Source organism: Delphinus delphis, chromosome 11 (assembly GCF_949987515.2).
Source record: "Delphinus delphis chromosome 11, mDelDel1.2, whole genome shotgun sequence".
Taxonomy (NCBI): Eukaryota; Metazoa; Chordata; class Mammalia; order Artiodactyla; family Delphinidae; genus Delphinus; species Delphinus delphis.
The window spans coordinates 53167972-53193788 of record NC_082693.1 but is presented as its reverse complement, the minus strand read 5'-3'; positions in this window follow the sequence as shown (position 1 = coordinate 53193788).

Here is a 25817-nt window from a genome sequence, read left to right as displayed (position 1 = left end):
AGCTCCTGGTGATGTTTCCTGACGGCTAATACGCAATTTTTTGAAGACTATCAACAGTTAAAAGACGCATAGCCCATCAGAGGCGTTTATCATCTCAGCTACTATTGCTTTTTCCGCTGCTCACTTGCAGTAAACCTTTTAAAGAAACAGATTTAACTTTTACCTTCCACTGGGATCACCTGATGAGTCATGGCACGTTGAGGAAGGAAAGATGTCAAGAATGTTTAACCAGCAGTGATTTAAACAAGGGACATATTTGAGGAAATTAACAAAATCAGCAGGCACATGACTCCAGGGTGATTTTTCTCGCTGGTAAGACTAAACGAAAATCAGAACCCAAAGCAGTAGAAGTCTTTCAGGTCCAATTCATGCTGCCAGAGTTAAAAGGCTGCCAGGATGGAAAGCTGAATCACTCCCTATGCCAGTTACAGCTGTGTTTTTCATATTTATAATGAATTTCTTGATTCCAATCTTAAAAAAAATTCACTCATCTTCCAAATTTTATTCTTACCTCCTACCCTCCACCTCTTCCCTTTCCCCCATGCCCACTCCATTCCAGGAATTGATTGCAAAGTAGTTAAAAGAATTTAGTATAACATCAGTTCAGGATGCCCTAATTTAGCCTGATGTAAACATCCTGAGGTGAAATATTCAGGACAGCTGAATCCATGAGTGGTGATTCTTTTTCTTAGTGAAGCCGTCAAAGACAAGTGGGCCAGAAAAAGTGCTTAAAACTAGTAAGACATAACGTATTTGGGAAAAACTGTAAGGTATATGTTTAAAAAAATCAATGGTAAAAGTGCAGGATGTGGAACTGATTTAACAACCATCATGAAAGAAAGGCTGTGAGATTTTATTGACTGAAAGTTCGGTAGGAGACAGAGAAGCAGTGTTGCAAACTTTTGCTGCTTTATGAGAAGTATAGTGTCCAAGAGATGTGTGCAAAAGATTTAGTTCCACCTTGCAATAATCCTATGACACCTGGATCATCACCTATAGTTCTGGTAGCCAGATTTTCATGTTTCTGCCTGGTGTTTTTGGTCACTTCCATGTCACATTTAATTTTCATCATGTGTGTCTGTGTCTTGAACCCATCTACTGAGAATTAGTAGTACTAAACACTCATGGGAAAAATGTCAAATAACATACGAAGAAGAATCTAGTGACAGAGAATGGGCCTATGAATACCCAGTTGCGAATTACACAGGGACTATTGCCTCACAGTCAAATACCTTCTTCAAGTAACATTAAGTAAGATTCTGATGGGGATGAAGTTATCCTTCAGTGTTCTGCTTAGAACCTCAGATCTCATGGATGCAAAATAAGCAATATTCATTTGCTTATTATGATGGGAACCCAATGGGAGTATCAAAGCAATGTATCACAGATGCAGAACCTATTGACTAGAAAACTGATTTCTTTCTGTGTTTGTGGGAATTCCGACCACGTTTGTATTGTGCTAAATGAATTGTTATATCCAAATGTTTGTCAAAACCACCGCATTTGTTCTATTAAAAGGTGATAAGCTTGATTAATCATTGCTAGACCTGAACATTTAGCTTGGGAGAGAGGTTAAGTCATCCCACGGCAGTGGCTAAGAGTTATTTGCCTCATGTGTGCCTGTTGCTTGCTTTGTATGATCGAGGTCCTACAGGAAGAAAACTGAGAATAAGTTAAGGTGACTTGGCAGCGTCAGGAAAGGGATTCAGGGTTACATCACCATCTTTTGAGTAGGTGTAGAAGGACAAGCCGACTTGGCCACTACCAGTAGCAGTACAACTCCCACAGACCATAGCAAACAAAGGAGCAGTTGTTAATGGTGCACGATTATCCCCCCAGGGCTCAGCACAAAGGAGGCAAGTGAAATCACCAGTCTCCCAATCTTTCCTGGAAAGGGGTCCATCTGCACATTTTGAAAGCTGCTGCCTGAGGGTCAGGCTTGTACTCTAACACACATCTGGAAGCTGCCTGCCATTCTCCCTGGAGACCTGGGAAATGTGGAGGAACCAGGAGGGCATTATGCTAAGTGAAATGAACCAGACAGAGAAAGACAAATACTGCATGGTATCATTTCTATGTAGAATCAAAAAAAAAAAAAGTGGAACTCAAAGAAACAGATAGTAGAAAAGTGGTTGCCAGGAACAGGGTTTGGGGTGGAGGAAATAGAGAGATTGGTTAAAGGTACAAACTCAGGTATAAGACGAATAAGGCCTGAGGATCTAATGTGTAATATGGCGCCTATAGTTGATACCACAGTTATTGTACAACTTAAATTGCTGAGAGAGTAGAATTTAAATGTTCTCACCCAAAAAGAGGGGTAATATATGTGAGGTAGCGGTTGTGTTGATTAACTTGATGCAGGCAATCCTTTCCCAATGTATACACATATCAAATTATCACATTACCTCAATTAAGCTGAAAAAGGAAATAAATAAATAGATGGTATCTGTATCCAGAGCCAGGGATCTAAATAAACTCAGTTAATAGCCTTCTACAGAGTTAACTTCTACCAGAGTAACATGATTAGATCACAAGGAAACAATATATTAAATATATTTCAAAATATCCCCCGTTGGGCTTCCCTGGTGGCGCAGTGGTTGAGAATCTGCCTGCTAATGCAGGGGACACGGGCTCGAGCCCTGGTCTGGGAGGATCCCACATGCCGCGGAGCAACTAGGCCCGTGAGCCACAACTACTGAGCCGGCGCGTCTGGAGCTTGTGCTCCGCAACAAGAGAGGCCGCGATAGTGAGAGGCCCGCGCACCGCAATGAAGAGTGGTACCCGCTTGCCACAACTAGAGAAAGCCCTCGCACAGAAATGAAGACACAACACAGCCAAAAATTAATTAATTAATTAATAAACTCCTACCTGCAACATCTAAAAAAAAAAAAAAAATCCCCCGTTATCGGGGCTTCCCTGGTGGCGCAGTGGTTGGGAGCCCGCCTGCCGATGCAGGGGACGCTGGTTCGTGCCCCGGTCCGGGAGGATCCCGCGTGCCCGCGGAGCGGCTGGGCCCGTGGGCCGTGGCCGCTGGGCCTACGCGTCCGGAGCCTGTGCTCCGCGGCGGGAGGGGCCGTGAGAGGCCCGCGTACCGCAAAAAAAAAAAAAAAAAAATCCCCCGTTATGAGTGATTGTCATTACTCCAAATCCAGACAATATTATTGGACAATATTAATTTACATATTTACTGAGAGATTTCCAACTGCTTTTGAAAGGCTGAAGCAGCCAAAATTGTTAATAGAAAGCAGAATCATTTCTTTGGGAGTTTCAGAAGTAAAGAAATGCTTGCTGAATATAGGAATACTTTTTTTTTGGAGTATAGTTGCTTTACAATGTTGTGTTAGTTTCTGCTGTACAGTAAAGTGAATCAGCTATACATGTACATATATCCCTTCTTTTTTGGATTTCCTTCCCGTTTAGGTCACCACAGATCATTGAGAACCTACTGTGCTATACAGTAGGTTCTCGTTAGTTATCCATTTTATATGTAGTAGTGTATATATGTCAATTCCAATCTCAAGAGGGAGGTTTAAGCAGAGAAAATGGAGTCACAGAGGCTGAAGATATAAGAGTAAATGTCACATTTGGAGAATTTCAGATAGTTCAGAATGGGAGTGATGAGAAAGTAAGTGACAAGAGATGAGGCTGGGCAGGAAAGGGGCTGCCATGAAGAGCTTGTTGGCTTCACTAAAGAAAGTGAATTTTTATCCTGAGGGTTATGAAGACTATTTGTGTGGTTTAAGCAGGTGTAAGTGTCTTGAATCAGACATACAATTTAGAAAGACCACTTTCACTACAATATGGGGCAGTACTGGGCAAACCCAGCATCTTGTAAGGAGACCAGGAAAGAATAGAAAGTTGTTCCAATAATTCAACAAGAATTTGGTGGATGCTGACCAAGTTGGTAATAGTGAGGACACAAAGAAGTAAAGAGAATCAAGGAGATCTTTGGGAGGCAGAACTCATAGGAATTAGTCTAGTTTGATTTGGGGGTGAGGGAGAGACAGGTTAAGGATGACCCCCTGGGGTCTGTCTTGTGATGCAGATGGAGGTGCCTTCAGGGAGAGGAGAACACAGGAAGGGAGGGCAAGCCTCGGGAGGGAAAGACAAAGATATTATGTTTCATTTTGGAGATGCTGAGTTTGAAGTGCCTATGAGACAGGTAAGTGGAAATGTCTAGTAGCACTTGAATGCATGAATCTGGAGGTCTGAGGGGAGAACATGCTGGAGCTCCAGATATGGGAGTTATCGGTATATATGAATGTTAGTTGGAGCCAGCGGAGCAGATGAAATCATATTGGAAGCATCTATAGAATGGAGAAGAAAGTAAGAGGATTGATCCCTGAGGAACATCAGCTTCTAAGAGGTTGTCAGAAAAAGGAACCCATGAAGGAGCATGAGAAGGTGCAGCCTGAGATAGGAGAACTAGATGAGTACAGGATCATAGAAACCAAGGACAATGTTCAAGAAGGAAGATGTGGGAACCGATGATAGACACGTCTGAGCGGTCAAGTAAGATAAGGGCTAAAAGTAGTACATTGTCTCTAGCAACCATTAAAATACAGCAATGACCTGGCCCTCAAGTTTCTTACAATTTACATGGGATTGGCAGGGAACTGGCATAACAAATACATGGGAAAACACAATGGAATCATAAGAACATGTAAATTATGTTGTAAGCATGTATAAACATAAGAATTTAAATGGTCTGAGTCACATTCCATACAATTATTATAGAAAGGCTTAAAAATAGAATTTAAATGAAGTTCTATAAGAGGGAGAAATTTGGCTTGATAGAGGACCCTCCCATAGGAGAAATGGAAAATTGATTCCATTTCTATAAAGTTTCATGGGATTGCTCTGAATTCTCTTCTCATATTTCATGTGTTCAAGGTAAATTTCAAAACTGTGACTGTTTTACAGCAGCAATATATCATATTTGTGACACTTGGATTCACTGACATATAGTGTAAGAGTTTTCTCCCTATGGTCACTGTCGGGTCTCATTTCATATATTGTTTTCAGGCTTAAGGTTTTTCCCTTTTTTTTTTTTCACAAGGAAGAATAAAGAAATAAGATTTACTGAACTAGAAGGCTAAGTCCCAGCATGGTAGGCTTTATTATTCCCATTTTACAGGGGAAGAAGTTGAGCCTTAGAGGGGTTCAGTAACTTGCTTACAGTGAAGCCAAATTCTTTCTAACAGATGTTATTATGCTCCCTCTTCCCTTGTCATTCTTCATATTTTGAAAAGCTGTCACTAAAATAATGGCAAGATTCCCATCCTCTCCTCCTAATAGGTTTCTGACAATATTTCTTCATTCAAATGCTGTCTTATATGCCTAGATTAGAAATCTTTGCAGGTAAATACTGCTCTGAAAGAAAATGAACTTCAGAGCTCTTTACCTGATAATACTCTAAGCAATTAGGAGAACTATAATTGTTACCTCCACCATCGTCATTGTTACTATTGCACTGGCCGTTTACTCAGACACCAATAAAACTTTTAAAAAGACCTTACAAGGTGGCTTAAAAATCACAAAGGATTTAAGAGGCTTACAGTTAATGTGTTGTAATCTCAGTGGTCCAAGAAGGCATGTTTATTTCTCAAACATCACCCCCTAACCCACATGTATATTTGCTGATGTTTAAATTTCTATTAACTTTAATGTTTAAAACTCTATGAACAGGGAGTAAAGACTTTCATTGCACAAGGGAAATGAGACTTAAAGAAACATACCTTTTGAAAGACGGAAACTGGATGAATAGAATGGACTCCAAGATGTAAATTACTGTTCTAATTAGATCTGAATGGTAGAGAATAGGTGGCGTACAGAAGTCACTTTATGACCGAAGTGTCAGAAGTTAGAGGGTGCCACAAAGGGGGGAGGGAGGAATGACAGGCTGAGATGACCAAAATGTGCAGCATGATGTTTTTGCTTAAAAGCACCCCTAGAAGGCTAACATGCCTTTAATTCCTTCTCCCCACATTTTGTAAAAAAGTTGCAAAATGTTTCTTTTAAGTTCTGAACTATAGATACGGCTTTCTTTAGAATCTTATCTCTGCTTTCTACCTCTAGATTTATTATGCAGTTCTTGGCTTGTTGACATGTGCTTAGGTATGTTTATCCTTATTGATAGTTTTAAATTATAAATGCCTTGGGGCCAGGATCTAACTACCTTGCTTACCATAGCAGAATACTATTGGTACATGTCTGCTAAACAAATAGCAAATATCACTAGGTTTGGTATGTGAAAATTAGGAGTATTTGTCCTTTGATTAGATGCTTCATAGGTGGGGAATGTATTGTACCATTTTAGGCTTCTGCAAAGGGCACCATCTAAACCTAAGGAAAAGTGAAACAAACAAAAAAGTGAATAGGTCAGGGAAGAGCCCTGATGGTTGAGACAAGTGCTGTTGTGACCCAAATTGTTCCTAAGAAGGTGATACAATTTTTTTTAAATTTTAATCTCTCGAATTGACAAAGGTGTAGACTTTGTCTATTTAAATATTTTTTAATTTCTTGAATCTTTGATGTTCACACTTTTGCATAGTACCTTCTGAATAATGAACACTTTTATTTATCCTTTGGACATTCCCTTTCTTAGCGATTAACTCAAAAAGTTTCATTTGAAATACCCCTGAATGAAAGTCACCTGAATATTGTAAGGAAGGATTTTTGATCAGAACATATCAAAAAGTGTTTTTATATTTTTTAAAGCCTAGGAACACCTTGATAGAACATTCTTAGGTTTCTGACAAAGTATTGGATCTATCTCTATGTGTCTTGGTCAGATGAACTCAACTACCAGTGTTGATCAGCCATAGGAAAGAAGAGATTTATTTGAAAGAGCAATAAAGCAAGATGCTGTCTTGTTAGTAATTTTTTTTTATGCTCTAAATTTGCCCAAGCACATTTTTTTGGTAATGATCCCAAATAGGACTGCCAAAGGAATTTCACATAGAATACATAGAGTATAATGAAGACCACATGGTGGTCCTGTTTTAAAGCATACTGGCAGTCTCCCTTTTCCATTTCCGTTCCTCACCATCCTTTCACTCCTCCCATTTTCCTTTCCTATGTCCTCTCTCAAGTTAGTACAGGAGATCCGGTATTGAAAGTGGTCAGGAGGAACACTTGATGGAGAATGAGATGAGTGAACAGTTTAAGGCTGTGTAAGTGAGATGTGAGAGAAAGTCTTCAAACCCTTAAGGATTTCAACTCAACCCAATGTTGTTTGGTACATCCTAGAGGAGGAGGGAGTCTCTAACAATTTTTCAGTGGCCAACTTATTGTCAATATGACCTACTTTAAGTCAGTCAAATATTGAATGAGGGTGTGAAAATTTCTCCTTGTGGATTCAGAGTAAATATAATACCTGATTTTTTTCTTTCTCTGTTTTCAGCCATATTTTTAAATCAGAAATCATTGTGCTGAATACTTCATGAACCCAGATTATAACTTAACCCACAAAACATCTAAGTTAAGAAAGGAATCAGAGATCATACTTTAATAAAATCCCAATTGAATTTAAAATCTCATGCGGCAGGTACAACATCTGGCAGAGAGGAGGGTGAAATGAAATGGTGACTCTTGAACATGGGCATGCAGCTCACAGGAATACAAACTGACCTGGCACCAGAAGTATAACGTATTAAGGCTAACAAGTATTTTCAATCAAGAATAAGGCTAAAACTAAGAGAGATGAGAGAGAAGATAAACTACAGAAGGTCATCTAAAGAATAAAATTCTTTTTGAGGAAAACTTTCTATTAAGACACTGCAAAATAAATTCATGAATTGAACAGCTGTGCTTTACTTCTAAAAGATTTCATGGACAATTTATTAGTATGCATCACATCTAAAAGACTGAAGTTTAATTATACAAAATTATTAAAAAGAGAAAACTTGTGTTTCTCTTTCTTTCAGTGAGAGAGCAAAACAGTTAAGTGCTTAACTGGATACCTTCAGGCTCTTTCACAAACTGAATTGGGAACATCTTTTCTTTTATAGTCTTGGGCTCTAACTCATATCAGTCTCTACCTTTGAGGAGAGAAAATGCATGGTGGGAAAATACAATAGTGTATAAGGACAGCGTACAACCCCATCACCATTCCATCCCATAGTTAACCCAATATGACTCCTTGTTGCTGAAGCCTCAAGCCAGAAACCCACAGTGGATATGAAAGGTAGATGAAATTCATTTTCATTCTCCCACCTCAAATAAGGGAATAGCCTAAAGTATTAAGACCATGACATTAAAATTCCACAGCTCAGTCCAAGAAAAGCCTATGAAGGACATGCCTCCATGTTTCCAAAAGCTGACAAGAAAAATCCAGCAGTAAATCCAAATTAGTAGAGCTGTCCAGGGTCCTGACCCCCATTCGGCACCATCTGTGGCCCTTTGTCTCCTTCCCTGTCTCTGTGTTTTAAACACTAATCATCTTGACCTTCAACATTCCTTCAGAAATGCTGACAGCTCTTACCTACTACTCCAGAACACTTCGGTACCTTTCTGTACAACCTGACTGTAGAAAATCTTAGTAGATGTGGCTTTCTCTTCTCCTCAACCTGTGGACATCTAGGATAGGGAGCATGGAATCCTCTGGATTAAGTGCATGCTTTGATGACCCTGGAGAGACTTAAGACCATTCATTTATTTCTAATGACAAAGTAATTTATTTATATTTAAAAGTTATTTCCCAAGTTGGACTTCTTGGTTATGAAAATATCCATGATTTGATATTCTTGGGTCCCAGGGGCTACCAGCATAATTAGTTATTAAGAGATAAAGTAAGACAACACACTCATGTAAACAAGGTCAAGATTAAAAGGCCAATATAACCATGGTCACTATTCATCACACATATGTTCCCATGCTAGAGCAAATACTGTTAAGGGGAAAAAGTCAGATATTAGCATAACACAGTCTAGTTACCAGGAGGTATTACTGCAGTATTTTCTGCCTAAAGAAAGGATAGGAGAGACCAAAGAAAATGTCCTGAAACTTTGTCAGGTAAGAATATCCAATTGTTTAATGTGATTTAATATTTATCATTTACAAATTTATAAGTCTTTCTCTTGAAGCCATAAATGTTTAAAACCCCTCATATTCATGTAATTAATATGTAGTTTATGGTTGGACACTATTTTCTTTTACTCTGGAGATTTAGATTATTACTGAAAATAATATAAATCCACATGGCTTATTTTCCGAAAGCTGCTTTTAAAATCCAGTAAATTTATTCTTAAATAATGCAACTTCTGACCTGCTTAGTATTCAAAACCAAAAACTGAAATTCTGCCACCCTCTTTGCAGACTATTGATTTGAGAACTACAGCTGCTGAAATTAAACTTTATTGTTAGCACAGAGCTTTCAGCTGAGGAAGCAATTTCAAACTGGTTTCTTTTCTAGCCCAGCCTAATATTAAGTAAATATATGTCTATAAGTGTCTCTAGCAGATTATTACCTAAAGTGGTGCATGCAACTTTGCAGGTGCAGCTCTGAGAAACTAAAATCTACTTTGGTGATGAGTCGTACTACCCAACGGATAAACGTTAATATTGAAACAATACACAGTTACCCTCAGAGCTCTAAGAATGATTCCAAGTTAGACATTTCTTCATTTAACATACTTTTTTTTTTTTTTTTTGGGCCACACCACACGGCATGTGGGATCCTAGTTCCCCGACCAGGGATGGAACCCGTGCCCCTGCATTGGGAGCAAGAAATCTCAACCACTGGACCGCCAGGGAAGTCCTAACATACTTTTTAATTTAGTGCTCTAGGATATGTGCATACAGCAAGGAAATGGCCACAGTCTCTGCCCTTGAGGGGTGCCCTGTCTAGAGAGAAGATAGTAACAGAAATAGATACTATAGTGTAGCATGTCAATAAATAGAGGTTTGCACTTTATATGATGGGAAAGGCTTCTCACTCATGTGGGGGGTAGTTTTAGGGAATGGGGAAGGCTCCTGAGAGAAAATCAAGTAGAGATTGATGAGAAAGATGTCTTTGCTTTATTTCTCTAAAATAGCAAGCTCAATTTCCTGGTTCAAAAAATAACTCTTATTCTCTAAAAATAATAAAATAATGTTTCCCCTGCTGGCATAAACACTAACTGAAGTAGCAGAAATGATAACCCATCATTTTATAGACATTCTGAAAAACAACAGGGAAAATGATGAATAGAAGAATAAGATGAAGGGCTGTGAATTTTAAATAACAAGATCAGTAAAGATACCACCTATTTGACCTCAAATCTATAGGCAGTAAAATTTTGGGAACTAGACGAAAGAAACACAATGTATTTTTGTGTATGCCCTATCTTTTAAAGAATAGCCTGCCTTTCAAAGTTATGCCTTGAAATACAATGCACAAAATACACAGAAATTTGTCTAGGAAATCAATAAAAGTTGACTTGGTTTGATATTGCACCAATTTAAACTTACATCTGAATTCTATCAGACTTCCCTTCTTAGTAGAGAAAGCCATGGTTACTAGTCTAAGCAAAGATAAATCTCTACCTCAAAAAATCTCATGCCAATTTACCTGCTGTGATGCATTTTTGTGTCATAAAAAGATGAGGCTGAGAGTGTTAAGTGAAACTATTTGTAAAAACCACTTTAATCAGTTGACTGTAAAAAACAAGGAAATATAGTACAAGCTATACCCTGTATCAATATAACACAAACATGAGTTTTGTCACCTTGCTACATGATTTGAACAAAGGAAAAAATTAATCTGGATAATTCAATCCAAATGGATTTAGGTACAACACTCAGGAATGAGGAATAAGAAAGGAAAAAGAGTATGTGGCCCACAGACCAAAGAGACAAAACTATAAATGGTGACAAAGTCCATGGACAATCTTATCTCCCAATAACAGTACATGAGCTAAGGCATAGACACATTCTTATTTATATGCAGTGTAACCATCACTATCACCACCATACCAACTAACATATTCTCAGCATTTATGTACTATGCATCAGGCACTATTCTAAATGACACATCTTTATTATTTTATTACATCTCTGCAACAACACCATGAAGGTTGTATTTCCACATTCATAGAACCTAAGACATCATTGACTGTGAGACATGCCATTGTTTTATATGCGCACTGTTAAGAGAGTGAAAACAAACTATGATTTGCTTTCCATTTAAGCCACATTTAGATTTAAAAATGCGAAATAATGTGCACTTGAAAATCAATGAAATTCAATACTCTGGTCTTTGTTTTACAAAAGAACAAACTAAAGCCAGAGAGGTTAAGGTAAGTTTCCCAAGGTCATATTCAAGCAAGGAAAGAAAGTGGAGGAGCCAGGGTATGAATCTGGACATCAGGTGCCTCGAGCAGGACCACTATTTATGTGATCTTGAATGATCAACACCTCTTCTGATCAAACAGCCTCTTTTGAAGCAAGATTTTTAGTTTTGAACTAGATTATTTCTAAGATCCTGTTCAGCTCTCACATCCTGGATCTTTATCTTTACAAACAAGCAGTGGTTTGGAATTTAATGAGAGAAAAAAATGACCATGCACAGCATAATTTCATGACCATGGAAATGAGAATATGTCCTTGGAAAGAAATCAGACTTTGGGGCAGCATAGCATAGTGGAAGCAGCAACGGCTTTTGTACCAGGAAGACCTGACTTCTAGTACCAATGCAAGTTCTCCTTTAGCTACGTGACACAGGGCGAGATGCTTAACCTCTCTGAACTGAAGTTTCTTCATCTAAAATATAAGAATATGCCTGCTTCAAAGGGCTGTTGTGAAGATGAACTATTATAGTGAAAGTTAATCCCTTGACATGGGACATTTACTCCAAAAAGTTTAGCTCCCAATACTCTCAAAAAAGTTGTCTAAAATAAAAGTATAGTCTAGGCTCTGTCACAGGCTATTTTGGGGCTATATGTATTCTCTTCTTACAGATGTCATAGGACAATGGTACTGGAAAATTGAAAAGTATGGAGGAAACTGTGTAGTGTATTACTAGAAGACAGATATTTTGAAAAATAACAGTTGTAGACATTTGTTATTCTATCCCACCCAGAGTATCTGTTTCCCCTTCTTCTGGTGATAATGCCATGGGAACAACTCTCTTTTCCATTCTCAATCCATGTGCTTTTTTAAAAAATATATTTATTTATTTATTTTGGCTGTGCTGGGTCTTAGTTTTGGCATTCAGGATCTTTAGTTGTGGCATGTGGATCTTTCAGTTGTAGCATGCGGGATCTAGTTCCCTGACCAGGGATCAAACCCAAGCCAGGCCTCCTGCATTGGGAGCATGGAGTCTTAACCACTGGACCACCAGGGAAGTCCCCCAATCCATGTGCTATGAATGGAGTTGACTGAACTCCTAAATCCATGGAGAAGCATGAGACTCAGGCTTGGAAAATCAAATGTCTCATCAGATCTGAAGAGATATGATCTGGAAAATTTTTCCACAACTATTGAGAGAAAGCATGTGCTCTTTTCCACTGGACTTGAACCTTGAAACTTGAAGCTGCTAGCATGGTAGTGTAAGAAATAACACAATGCAGTTGAGGACAGAGCTGAGAGATGGAGACACATAGTGCCTTGATGGCATCACTTTAGTCCATGGATACAGCCACTCTGAAGCTATGTATGACCCCTGTCTTAGTTCAGGCTGCTGGAACAAAGTACCACAGACTGAGTAGCTTATAAACAACATAAATTTGTTCTTACAATACTGTAGGCTAGAAGTTTGAGATCAGAATGCCAGCATGGTAAGGTTCTGACAAGGATTCTTGCTTATAACAGACTTCTCATTGTATCCTCACATGGCAGAAAGAGGGTGAGAGAGTTCTCTGGGGTCTCGTTTATGAGGGCACTAATCCCATCATGGGGGCTCCATCCTTATGACCTAATTACTTCCCTCCCAAAGGTCCCACCTCCTAATACCATCACTTTGGGGGTTAGGATTTCAACACATGAATTTTGAGAGGGACACAAACATTCAGTCCATTGTAACCCCTGTGAACTAATAAGTTCCTTTCTTGCTTAAGCTTATTTAGGCTAGGTTGTCTGTACCTGAGACCCAAAAATATCCTCAATAACTCCAAATAAAATAGTTAATAGACTGCTTGAAGGAATTTGCCTACTGGAAAGAGAAACTACTACTAATTTTCTCACCTAATTCTCTTCCTATGACTGGACAGAACCAGGACTACCACTATCATTTTGCAAGATTCATTTGCAAGTATCAATGTCAGGAAGTCAGGTGGGGTTCTGAAGAGCCACAGAAGAGAAAAGCCACAGCACCTCCCCTGGTTCCAATGTGTGGAAAACCTGTACTACATCACTCCTAGAATCATCACTCCTTTGTCTTCCTAGATACGATCATTTCATAATCAAAGGCCATTTCATAATCAAAGGCCGTATTTCTTTCAGTTCTTTTTTCTCTAAACCTTTTAGTAAAACTGGTAAAACTCAACTCATAAAATGGATTGGCGTCAGTTCCATTTTCTCTCATCTTGGTAAAAGCACTGATGAAGGGGCAGTGCAGATGAAAGCAGCCTGCAGGAGAAGGAGAAGCCACAGGGCCTGCACCAGCTCAGTACAAATGAGAAAAAGAACACAGGTGTGGGAGAAATGGTTCACACAGAGTACAGTTCACATAGACTTGGAGTTACTACTTTTATTTTTTAAATTTTTTAATTGAAGTTTAGTTGATTTACAATATTGTGTTAGTTTCAGGCATACAGCAAAGTGATTCAGTTTTATATATATTTTTTCAGATTATTTTCCATTTTAGGTTATTACAAGATATTGAATATAGTTCCCCGTGTTATACAGTAAATCCTTGTTGCTTATCCATTTTATGTATAGTAGTCTGTAACTAATAATCCCATACTCTTAATTTGTTCCTCCTTCCCCCTTTCCCCTTTGGTAACCATAAGTTTGTTTTCTATGTCTGTGAGTCTGTTTCTGTTTTATACATAGATTCATTTGTATAATTTTTTAGATTCCACATATAAGTGATATAATATTTGTTGTTCTCTGTCTGACTTACTTCTCTAAGTATTATATTCTCTAAGTCCATCCATGTTGCTGCAAATGGCAATATTTGACTCATTTTTTTTATGGCTGAGTAATATTACATTGTATATATATATCACATCTTCTTAAACTAATCCTCTGTTGATGGGCACTTGGGTTGCTTCCATGTCTTGGCTGTTGTAAATATTGTTGCTAGGAACATTGGGGTGCATGTATCTTTTCTAATTAGAGTTTTCATATTTTCTGGTTACATACCCAGGAGTGGGATTGCTGGATCATATGATAACTCTATTTTTAGTTTTTAAAGGAAACTCCAAACTGTTTTCCACAGTGGCCACCCCAGTTGACATTCCCAGAGTTACTCCTTTTAAATCAGGACTTTCATTAAGTGCTCCTCTAAATCCTATATGTAATTTAGATAAAATCCAAAGGTATATCTAATCCACATTCCTTATCCAGCATTTAAGACTCTCTATTCTGCCCCCCAGACTGGTTCTCTAGCCTCTCTTCTCCCTCCTTTTCCATACTAACCAACTATCTTAGCCAGACCCAACCACTCCCATCTCTTAAATACGTCAGTGGTCCCCTATTGCTGTGACTTTTATCTCTCCACCTAAAGAAACCTCTCATCTCCTTTTAACTGTCCTAATTTCCATAGGGATCAAATCAATGTCCTCTTGTCTCATAAGCTTTCCCTGACCTCTTCAGCCAAAAGACATTTTTCTTTCCTCTCAACAGTTAGAGCTTTCATCTTCTCTCATTTGACCTGCACTTATATACTGCCAGGCTCTATGAGTTGTCATTTAATGTGTATGCATTTCATTTCCCCAACTATGTTGTTCACTCCTTGAGGTCAATCATGATTGTATCTTATGTTTCATAGTAAGCCCAGTAGTACCTGGCATACTGATTGTACACAGTAAGTGTTCAAAAAATAATATGTTACAGGGAATACGGTCAATATTTCATAATAACTTTGTATGGAGTATAATCTATAAAAATATCAAATTACTATGTTGTACCCTCAAAACTAATATAATATTGCAAGTCAGCTACACTTCAATTAAGAAAAAGAATAGTAAAACACAAGCATTTTAGGAAAAAAAAAAACAATTGCAATAATAGGGCATAAGCTGAGTTGCTATATCTAAGAAAGCCAGAAGAGTGACTCAAACAAGGTAGAAACTTATTTCCCTCTCATATAACAGCCAAGAAACCATCCAAGGCATTACATGGTTATGATCCAAGAGGGTGTTCATGGATTTTTCTCCTTTTGTTTTATTATTCCACCATTTTTCAGGATGTTCCCCTTGTCTTTATGGACAAAGCTATCTTATCAGCACCGTAGCTGCATTTAAGGCTATAGGATTGGGAAAGAGAGAACTGGGAATTCCTAATAAGAATGTGATCTGGAAGTTGTAATCATCATTGCTACCCATTTCCCAATGGCCTAAAAATAGTCACATAACCGTACCTTGCTGCAAGGGAGCTTGGGAATACAGTCCTTTGCTAATACAGGCCATTAGCCCATCTGAAATTCATGAAGTTCTGTTTCTTAAAAGAGAGAGAGAGAGAAAGAGAGAGGGGGGGAATGATAGATACTAGGGAGCATCTAGTAGTCTCTTCCAAAATACTCAAGCAAATTAAGTTAATATGCCATGGACTAGAAATTTTGAAGAAGTAAGAAGATATAAAATCATTAAGCGGAAAGTAGGGAATCTTATAAATAGAATTAAGCTTCAACTGATCACTAGGATTGTAATACAAATTAGGACTATTTCTAGGCCATTTGTAAGTTAGAGAAGCGCAAGAGGTCATCTGAACAGGTAGCGTCTTTTGTTTTTCTGGCTTGTGGAAAAAACAACAATACTAAAAAGTAAATAAGTTTACAATCCCTGCCTATTCCTTTAGAGAAGATGCCTTAGCGCTTAACATTAAAAATAATAATAGTTAGTAATAATAATAATTGGTAGATTGAGGATCGAGGCTGAGTAAAATGCTTCCCTGTGCGTGTTTTTACTCACAATCTCTCTTGACAAGGCAGTTGGTAACTGGGTGTCAACTTTGGAAGAGGCAGAATTGCGGGAAGGAATTGGGAAGGAATGACAAATGTTAAATGCAAGGGGTTGAAGGGAGAGACTGGGTCCGCTGAAATGAAATACATAAGACAGCAGGCATGGTGTCCGTGTAGAAGCGTCGTACAAAGACCCACAAACTTCAAGTCTAACAAGATTGACCCTGATATATACACATAGGAAATTGTTCAGTCCAATTTCCCCATCCTCCTAACAATGCTGAAGCATCTCTTTGCAGCTGGAAAGTGATAAATCCTGAGAATAATAGTTCAATATGTACATGAGAAAGTGTGAGACCAGTGTTAGGGAAACCAAGCCTAGACTTTCAAGCACATGCACTGCACAGAGGGTGGAAAGAGCTTAGCAGGTCCCTGGTTGTGTGACGGAGGTCACAAACTTAACACTTTGGAGGTTCAGTTCCCTCAGCTGTAAAATGTAACATTACTGTGACAGAGACTGCTATCAACTTAGCTAATAGACATGCTCCTCCCTCTTCTTACTAGTAGGAACTCTATATTACTGGGGCCAGAATATGCTCAGCTAAAAAAGTACATTTCCCATCCTTCCTTGCAGATAGGGGTGATATCTTGGTTCAGAAATCACTGAACTGGGCTTTTTGGAAATCCCTTTAAAGAAAACTTGGACTCTTCTTTAAAGAGAGCTGGGAGGTGTGTCTATCTGCATTTCGGCTTCCTTTCTTCCTCCTCCCACCTGGAACATGGATGTGATGGTGGGAGCAATATTGCCCATCTTTGCAATCACGAGGCAATTGTGAGACTAGAAGCCATTCACTAAATCTGATGAAGAGGGAGATGAAAGAAGCCTAGGTCTCTGATGGCCACGGAGGTGGATCAGGACGATTAGAAGTTTTTAATGTGAGAGAGAAATAACCCTCTTTCTTGTTTCGGTTGCTATTTTCCTTGTCTCTTTTACCAGTAACCAAATGCAATTCCTACTTCACAGAATTGATATATAAATTAAATGGCACTATATATATAAAGATATATAGTTTTTTCTTTATACAATTCCTAAAAGACTTAATTTTGGAGTTAATAATGTTTAGGGCCTCAATTTTGATTAAAACAGTCATTTTAGGGGCTTTTGGGGCCTGCATGTGAGGCCCAAATCTTAAAATATTATTACTTCACATATACATACATGAATAATTGCAAGCTCTCCACTTCTACTTTTAAACTGCTCCTCTGTTCTTTTTTTTTTTTTTTTTTTTTTGGCAATTATGGTTCGGTACGTAGGGTCACTGTACTTAATTCCATTTACTGCCCTCTCTGTTCTGATCAGGCTGTGGGCTCACTCTTTCTCTACGCTGTCCATTTTCCCCTGTTGCTTTCCACACACAGAAAGTCCCTGCCCAACTGCCTTCCCAGTTCCTGTTCATTCTTCAAATTCATCTGGTTTCCAGTCTATGGTAACCATACTCCATCAGTGCTGCTCACAGATCCTTCCATACCTGAACTCCTCTATCGATTAACTACACCAAACTATTCAGCACTGAATAATGTCCTTCTTACCTTGCCTTGTAATTGTTTAAGATGTGGACTTATGTTCTGCAGTAAACTGTTACTTCCTTGAGAGAAGAACCACATTCTTCAAGGAATGTCCAAATGAGATCAATGCACATGAGACACACAAGGATATCATTTTTGTTGCTTTAGACTCCGCACAACTTGGGTTGCTCCTCCCATCCCCCAACCTCTCATAGTGTCCAGCACAGAACTTGGCACAGAGACAATGCCTAATAAATACATACTTAATGAAACTGAAAACTCTTTGCTGTGTTTAGGTCATGATGCAAGAGTGGAAAACATTCAAATGATATTCAATCAAGAATTTTCATCTAAAAATTCAATGTGCCTGCCCAGTGAACTTGATGTACTGGGACAAACAAGTACAATTGGAAAGAACTCTTAGCTAGTCAGAGACAGAATGGAAAAATACTAGGCTCATCAAGAAGCATTTCCAAGTTCTCTATGTCCTTCACTGACCAAAGAATTTATTCTATCCAATCAAAAAAGTACTTCAAAATGCCAGTGAGTTTCTTTCTACCTGGGGAGGCAAAGGCTGAGCTTGTCATCTTAGAAGAAACCTACACGTGCATATTTAAAATTTTCTCTTAGAATGTCTGGCACGGAACAATTATCATTTCCACCTATCTCTTGTTTAGAGGAGGTATTTTCATGCTAAGTCAGAGATTAAGCATAACATTTAATTTAATCTTCACTTTTCCATTTCCTTTACAGCTTTGAAACAGAAATTACTTTTATTAAAGTATGAATTGAAAAGTCAAAACAAAATATGGTGGCAGAGTTTGAAATTCAAGTGTACAAAAAAAGAGGGTCAAAAGGTAAGGACTTCATTTCCACATCTGAGAATTAAAGCAAGTTGCCTATAAACTAAAATGTGACTTGTAAAAATTCGATGAATATTTTTAAGGGGGTCTATCTACTGTTTGTTAATAAAATGGAACATGCAGAGAAATTTATTTTTATTATACAGTGAATGTATGGTCATTAGGGGAAGATTAGAAAATGTAGATGAAGGAAAAGAAAGAGAAGAAATATTTTAAATCATCCAAGAGCCTACCACCAAAGAAGGGAAGAGAAACTGTGGACATCTGGGGGTAGACCCATTAGGAATGTGTACACCGTTAACAAGAATGATGAGTTAGATCCTTACTGTTCTCCCACACTTGACAGTAAATTCAGTCGAGGATGAACAGCAATCAATACTTTGCATTCTTACCTCCAGCCTCTGGGAACAACCTTCCTTCTGCCACCTTGCTGGGAAGTACCGGTACAGCACCTAGTGCCAATGTCACTCCCTCCCCCCACACAATTTATAGAAGATGAAGAGGAAAGTCAGGAGGATCCATCTTCCTCTCTCATATGGAGAAGAGGAGGTTGTTTTCTCCCCCTGAAGCCCAGTGAGGGGAACTCCAAAAGAATCATCCCTAAATATTAGAGACGCTTGTAAGGTGGGCCACCAGCACCTCATTCTCTAGCTGGATGCTGGCTCATGGCCAGACCCTTGCATGTGCATCCTATCTAGGAGCAGAAGATGGTGAGGGAGTTCTTGGGAAGGCATTTGGGGCTCAGAACCTAGGAATATGGTAGTGGGATTTTAGCAATTCTTTCCACCTATGGGGAAAGAGGGTTTGCTTGCCATATGTTCCTTGAGGTTTGGAGATGCGCTTGGGTTGGAGAGCTCTGGAAGTGGGAGACCCTCTTTGGAAGGCCCTATCAGCCGTGCTTGAGTGTAAAGTACTTAGAAAGAAGAATTGTCCAACTCCTCCCCCTTTTCCTAGGTGCCTTATAGGGCACAAAGACCCTGCTAATTTTCCTGCCTCCACATAAAGGAGTATGGGCATTCTAAGACAGGAAGCTTGAAGCTGCCCAGATGTGTATTTTGAAGGTCAAGTAATGAGGTATTCAACGTTGAGAGGGCACTGGGAATACACACAGCAGGTGGGCCAAGAGGAGACACTCCTGCTCTCGGGAGGAGGCTCTTGAGCAGTGGAAAGTGTCCAGATGAAGCCAATCACCACCCTAAGAAAATCAGACTCCCAGCCTGTGAGGACCTCTCCACATCAGTTGAGGCCCCCAAAACGAGATAAAACCAGACTGAACCAGAGCAAAGATAGGGTCTAGTTAAAATGTATGTGTGGAGGCCTCCGCCCATCTTTCCTCTGGATCACCAACACTGGAAGAATTAGTGCCTGGAGAGAAAGAGGAAGGAGACATCTCAGACTGTAACCATGCTGCCACGCTTCCACTCCCTACTCTAAGCAAGCAGGGAAAGGAGGAGAGGCCAAGCTTTGAATCAAGAATTAAGGACTACATCTTTGGGCTTCCCTGGTGGTGCAGTGGTTGAGAGTCCGCCTGCCACTGCAGGGAACACAGGTTCGTGACCCGGTCTGCGAAGATCCCACATGCCGCGGAGCGGCTGGGCCAGTGAGCCATGGCCGCTGAGCCTTCGCATCCGGAGCTTGTGCTCCACAACGGGAGAGGCCACAACAGTGAGAGGCCCGTGTACCACAAGGAAAAAAAGAAAAAAAAAAAAAAAAAAAAGAATTAAGGACTACATCTTAAACTCAAAAATAAGATTTTTCCAGTGACTGAAAATTTATGGGATCTAGCCAAGACTTCACTGAAGGAGCAACCACACACACATTTTTGTTTTAATGAGTTGCAAATTCTCAATAAGTCTGGGGAGTGTGTGTGCGTGTGTGTGTGTGTGTGTGTGTGTATTCTGATAATATGTAGGACTCTCTGTTGAACTCTCCTGTTGAAAAGAACTAAAAATGATAGATAAGTCTTTTTAAAAAATACACCTTAAGAGTATAGAAAAGATACAAATAATTATCAGATTAAAATTTAAGTACAAGAAACAGCTCAGAATGGCAAGTTAAGGACAAAGTCCCCTTTAGCCTTGAGGGCATTTGCTTGAGCAGAAGAAAGTGAGCTGTAGCTTTCATAGCCTGGATGGCACAGGGAAGCATGTGAGGACCCAGAGCCTGTCTATAGCTTGTAAAACTTGGATCTCAAACTGCTACACACCCAGTGTAGAGATAAATCATAAGAGACTATCAAACAACTGTGTCTACCCCATTTAAGGAAATGAAAAATAAACTTGAAACTATCTGCAAGAAACAGATAATTATGAAAAGTGATCTAGAAGATTTTTTTGTTTTTGTTTATTAGAAGATTTTTTTTTAAGTGGGTGTGTTTAACAGCAGATCAGATACAGATACAGAGGAGAGAATTAGTGAACAAGAAGATAGGTAAGAAGTAGTTATCCAAAAGGCAGAGCAGAGAGAGCAAAAGATGAAAAATATGGAAGAGAAGTTAAGAGTCGTAAAAAATAAACTGAGAAGGTTGACTATATATTTAACTGGAGTTCTGGAAGAGAGAGAATGAGACAGAGGCATATTTGGATAGATTATGGCAGAGATTTTTCTACAGATGGAAGTCAGCAGTCAACCCATTCTGGAAGTCCAGTGATTCCCAAGTGGAATATATAAGAGGAAATTCACACCTAAATACGCCAGAGTAAAACTTCAGAAAACCAAGCAAAGTAAAGCTTAAAACAGACCAAAAAAATTTTTAAGTGAAATTACCTTCATAACAGCATCAGCTCTTAGGAGTAATACTGGAACCCAGAAGACAGGAATGATCTATTGAACGTGTTGGGGGAAAAAATGACTGTCAACAGATTCTACACACAGCAAAATGATCTTTCAAGAACTAAGGAAAAATAAAGACATTTTCAGTTCAACAAACACTAAAAGAGTGTGTGACCATTAGACCCTCTCCAAAGAAAATTCTTAGGAATACTTCAGGCAGGAAGGAAATAATCCCAGAGAAAAGCTCTGAGTTGCAAGAAGAAATGAAGAGCAAAGAAAGTGTTAAATAGGACCTAAAACTAAATGTCCATTAAGTGTTATAAACAACAGTGATAATGTGCTTAATGATGGCATTAAAACATATTTAAAAAAAATAAAAAAATAAAATAAAATAAAATAAAATCATATGGGGTTAAATGGAGTTAAAGTATTTAAGTCAATGACAAAAGTAAAGCTATTTGTTAACTTTACATATTTATAAGTTAAAGCATGCATTTGCAAATCTAAAGTAACAACTAAATGAATAGAAATAAAGTAAACAACATTACAATTTATAGGGGAGAGAAGCAAGTCCAAATAAGGCAATACAGAGAGAAAAATAAATATGCAGAATAAATTTTTTAAAATAATAGATAAAAAACTAAATTTATCAGTAAATGCTCTAAATAAAGAACAAAGATGGCCTGAAAAAATTCCAATTATATGCTGTAGCTATATATAGGGATATATCTGAAATACAATAACACAGAAAGTTTAAAAATAAAAGGATTAAAAAATATATACCATGTAAAGACTACAACTTCTCCCCCCCAAAAAAGTTGGTGTTACGAATTAATATTACAAAGAATGGATTTCAAAACAAAAATCATTACCAGAGAGGAAGATAATAATATATCAGAAATATTGCTTTTTCAAATTTGTATGAAATGTATAATAGCATGGCTAAATTCATGAATCAAAAATTAATATACCTATAAGAAAAAATTAATAAATTCATGATTATAATAGGAGCTTTTAGACATACTTCCTTCAGTTATCTGTTCCACAGAGAGACAAGAGTTTAGCATAGAAATAGAAAATATAATCAGTATAATTAACACACTTGACCTAACGGGCATATATAGAAAACAGCACCAACATCTGCTGAATATATATTCTTTTGAAGGGCACAGGAAAGTTTATGGAATTGATTACTGACCCATCAAATTTTAAAGGACTGAAATCTCTGACCACATTGAAATTCAGCTAGAAATGAAAGCAAAGAAGAGAACTAGAAAATCCCCATATGTTTGGAAATTTAAAAAATATGTTTCTAAACAACCATATTACTTAAAGGAAATCATAATGGAAATTAGAAAAATGATGATAAAAACACTGTATATCAAAAATTGTGGGATATAACCAAAACAAGAAGGAAATTTATACTCCTACATGTAAATATTAGAAAAGAAAACAGGCTGATAATGAGCTAGGCATATATCTGAAGAAGTTAAAAAATAAAGACCAAAATAAACCCACAGAAAGAAGAAAGCAGGAGTAGAATAAAGAGCAGAAATTTATGATAATGAAACTAAACCTACAGGAGAAAGAATCAACAAAGCCAAAATTGATTTTCTGAAAAGAATATTATTAAATTACAAACTGTGGTGAAAATGATCAAGAAATTAAGAGAGAAGGTGCTATTAACCAATATCAGGACTGAAAAGGTGAATATCGCTACAGATGCCTCAGACATTTAAAAGATAAATTTTGGTACAGCCGCTATGGAAAACAGTATAGAGGTTCCTTAAAAACTAAAAATAGAACTACCATATGACCCAGCAATCCCACTCCTGGGCATATACCCAAAGAAAACCATAATTCAAAAAGATACATGCACCCCAATGTTCATTGCAGCACTATTTACAATAGCCAGGACATGGAAGCAACCTAAATGTCCATCAACAGAAGAATGGATAAAGAAGATGTGATATATATATACAGTGGAATATTACTCGGCCATAAAAAAGAACAAAATAATGCCATTTGCAGCAACATGGATGGACCTAGAGATTGTCATACTGAGTGAAGTTAAGTCAGACACAGAAAGACAAATGTATGATATCGCTTATATGTGGAATCTTTAAAAAAAGGGTACACATGAACTTATTTACAAAACAGAAGTAGAGTCACAGATGTAGAAAACAAACTTCTGGTTACCAGGGGATAATGTGACAGGAGGGATAAATTGGGAGACTGGGACTGACATATATGCACTACTATATATAAGATAGATAACTAATAAGAACCTGCTGTATAGAACAGGAAACTCTACTCAATACTCTGTAATGGCCTATATGGGAAAAGAATCTAAAAAATAATAATAAAGTAAAATAAAAAGATAACAAATCTGATTTAACAAATAATTTTATAACAAAATTGATAAATTTCCAGATAAAAATAGAACTTATCAAAACAGATTAAAGAAGACATAGATGTCATAGGAATCATTCAAGAAGACATAATCAGTTGCAATTCTATACATTAATAATGAACTACCTGAAAAAGAAATAAAGAAAATCCCATTTACAATAACATCAAAAAGTAATAAAATGTTTAGGAATAAATTTAATGAAGGAGGTGAAAGATCTGCACCCTGAAAATTATAAGACACTGCTGAGAGTAATTTTTTAAAAAACACAAATAAATGGAAAAATATCTGGTGTTCATAGATCGGAGGATTTAATATTGTTAAAATGCTCATGCAGGGCTTCCCTGGTGGCGCAGTGGTTGAGAGTCCGCCTGCCGATGCAGGGAACGCGGGTTCGTGCCCTGTCCGGGAAGATCCCACATGCCGCGGAGCGGCTGGGCCCGTGAGCCATGGCCGCTGAGCCTGCGCGTCCGGAGCCTGTGCTCCGCAGCGGGAGAGGCCACAGCAGTGAGAGGCCCGCGTACATACCGCAAAAAAAAAAAAAAAAAAAATGCTCATGCAACACAAAGTCATGTATGGATTCAATGCAATCTCTATCAAAATTCCAAAGACATCTTTCACAGAAATAGAAAAAACAATCTTAAAGTTCATATGGAACCACAAAACACACTGAATAGCCAAAAAATTCTAAGAAAGAAGAAAAAATCTGGATACATCACACTTCCCAATTTCAAATTATATTACAAGGCTATAGTAATAAAAAAGAGTTTGGTACTGCCATACAAACATAGATCAATGGAACAGAATCAAGAGTCCAGAAACAAACACACACGTTTGGTCAACTAATATTTCTCAAGGGAGCCAATACTACTCAATGGGGAAAGGATGATCTCTTCAATAAATGGTATTAAGAAAACTGCATATTCATAAGCAAAAAAAAAAAGAAAAAAAAGAAATTGGACTCCTATCTTACACCACTCACAAAAATGAACTCAAAATGGACTGAAGACTTAAATGTAAAACCTGAAACTATAAAACTTTTAGAAGAAAATAGGTAAAAAGCTCCTTGAGATTGGCCTTGGTGATGATTTGTTTTGATGTGACAACCAAAGCAACAAAACCAAAAATAAACAAGCGGGACTACATCAAACCAAAAAGTTTCTGCACATAATAGGAAACCATCAACAAAATGAAAAGGCAACCTACTAAATGGGAGAATATATTTGCAAATCTTCTATCTGATATGGGATTAATATTCAAAATATATCTGAAACTCATTCAACTCAATAGCAAGAAAACAAATCATCTGATTTTAAAATGGGCAGAGGACCTAAATAGGTATTTTCCCAAATAAAACATACAAATAGTCAATAGGTACATGAAAAGGTGCTCAACATCACAAGTCATCAGGGAAATGCAAATCAAAACCACAATGAGCTATCACCTCACACCAATTAGAATGTCTAACATCAAAAAGCCAGGCAAGGGACTTCCCTGGTGGTGCAGTTGTTAAGAATCCACCTGCCAATGCAGGGGACACAGATTCGATCCCTGGTCCAGGAAGATCCCACATGCTGTGGAGCAACTAAGCCCGTGCACCACAACTACTGAGCCTGTGCTCTAGAGCTTGCGAGCCACAACTGCTGAGTCTGTGTGCCAAACTACTGAAGCCCGCATGTCTAGAGCCCGTGCTCCGCAAGAAGAGAAGCCACCGCGATGCAAAACTGGTGCACCGCAATGAAGAGTAGCCCCCGCTCGCCGCTACTAGAGAAAGCCCGCACACAGCAATGAAGACCCAATGCAGCCCCCCCCAAATTAATTAATTAATTTTTTTTAAAAAAGAAAAAAGACAGGCGAGGGAATTCCCTGGTGGTCCAGTGGTTAGCACTCCCCACTTTCACTGCCACGGGCCGGGGTTCAATTCCTGGCTGGGGAACTAAGACCCCACAGCCACATGGTGAGGCCAAAAAAAAGAAAAAGAATCAGTTTAAAACAAAAAAGACAGGAGATAACAAGTGTTGGCAAGAATGTGGAGAAAAGAGAACCCTTATACACTGTTGGTGGGTATGTATATTGCATATACATGTACAGCCACTATGGAAAACAGTGCAGGGGGTTCCTCAAAAAATTAAAACTAGACCTGCCATACAATCCAGCAATC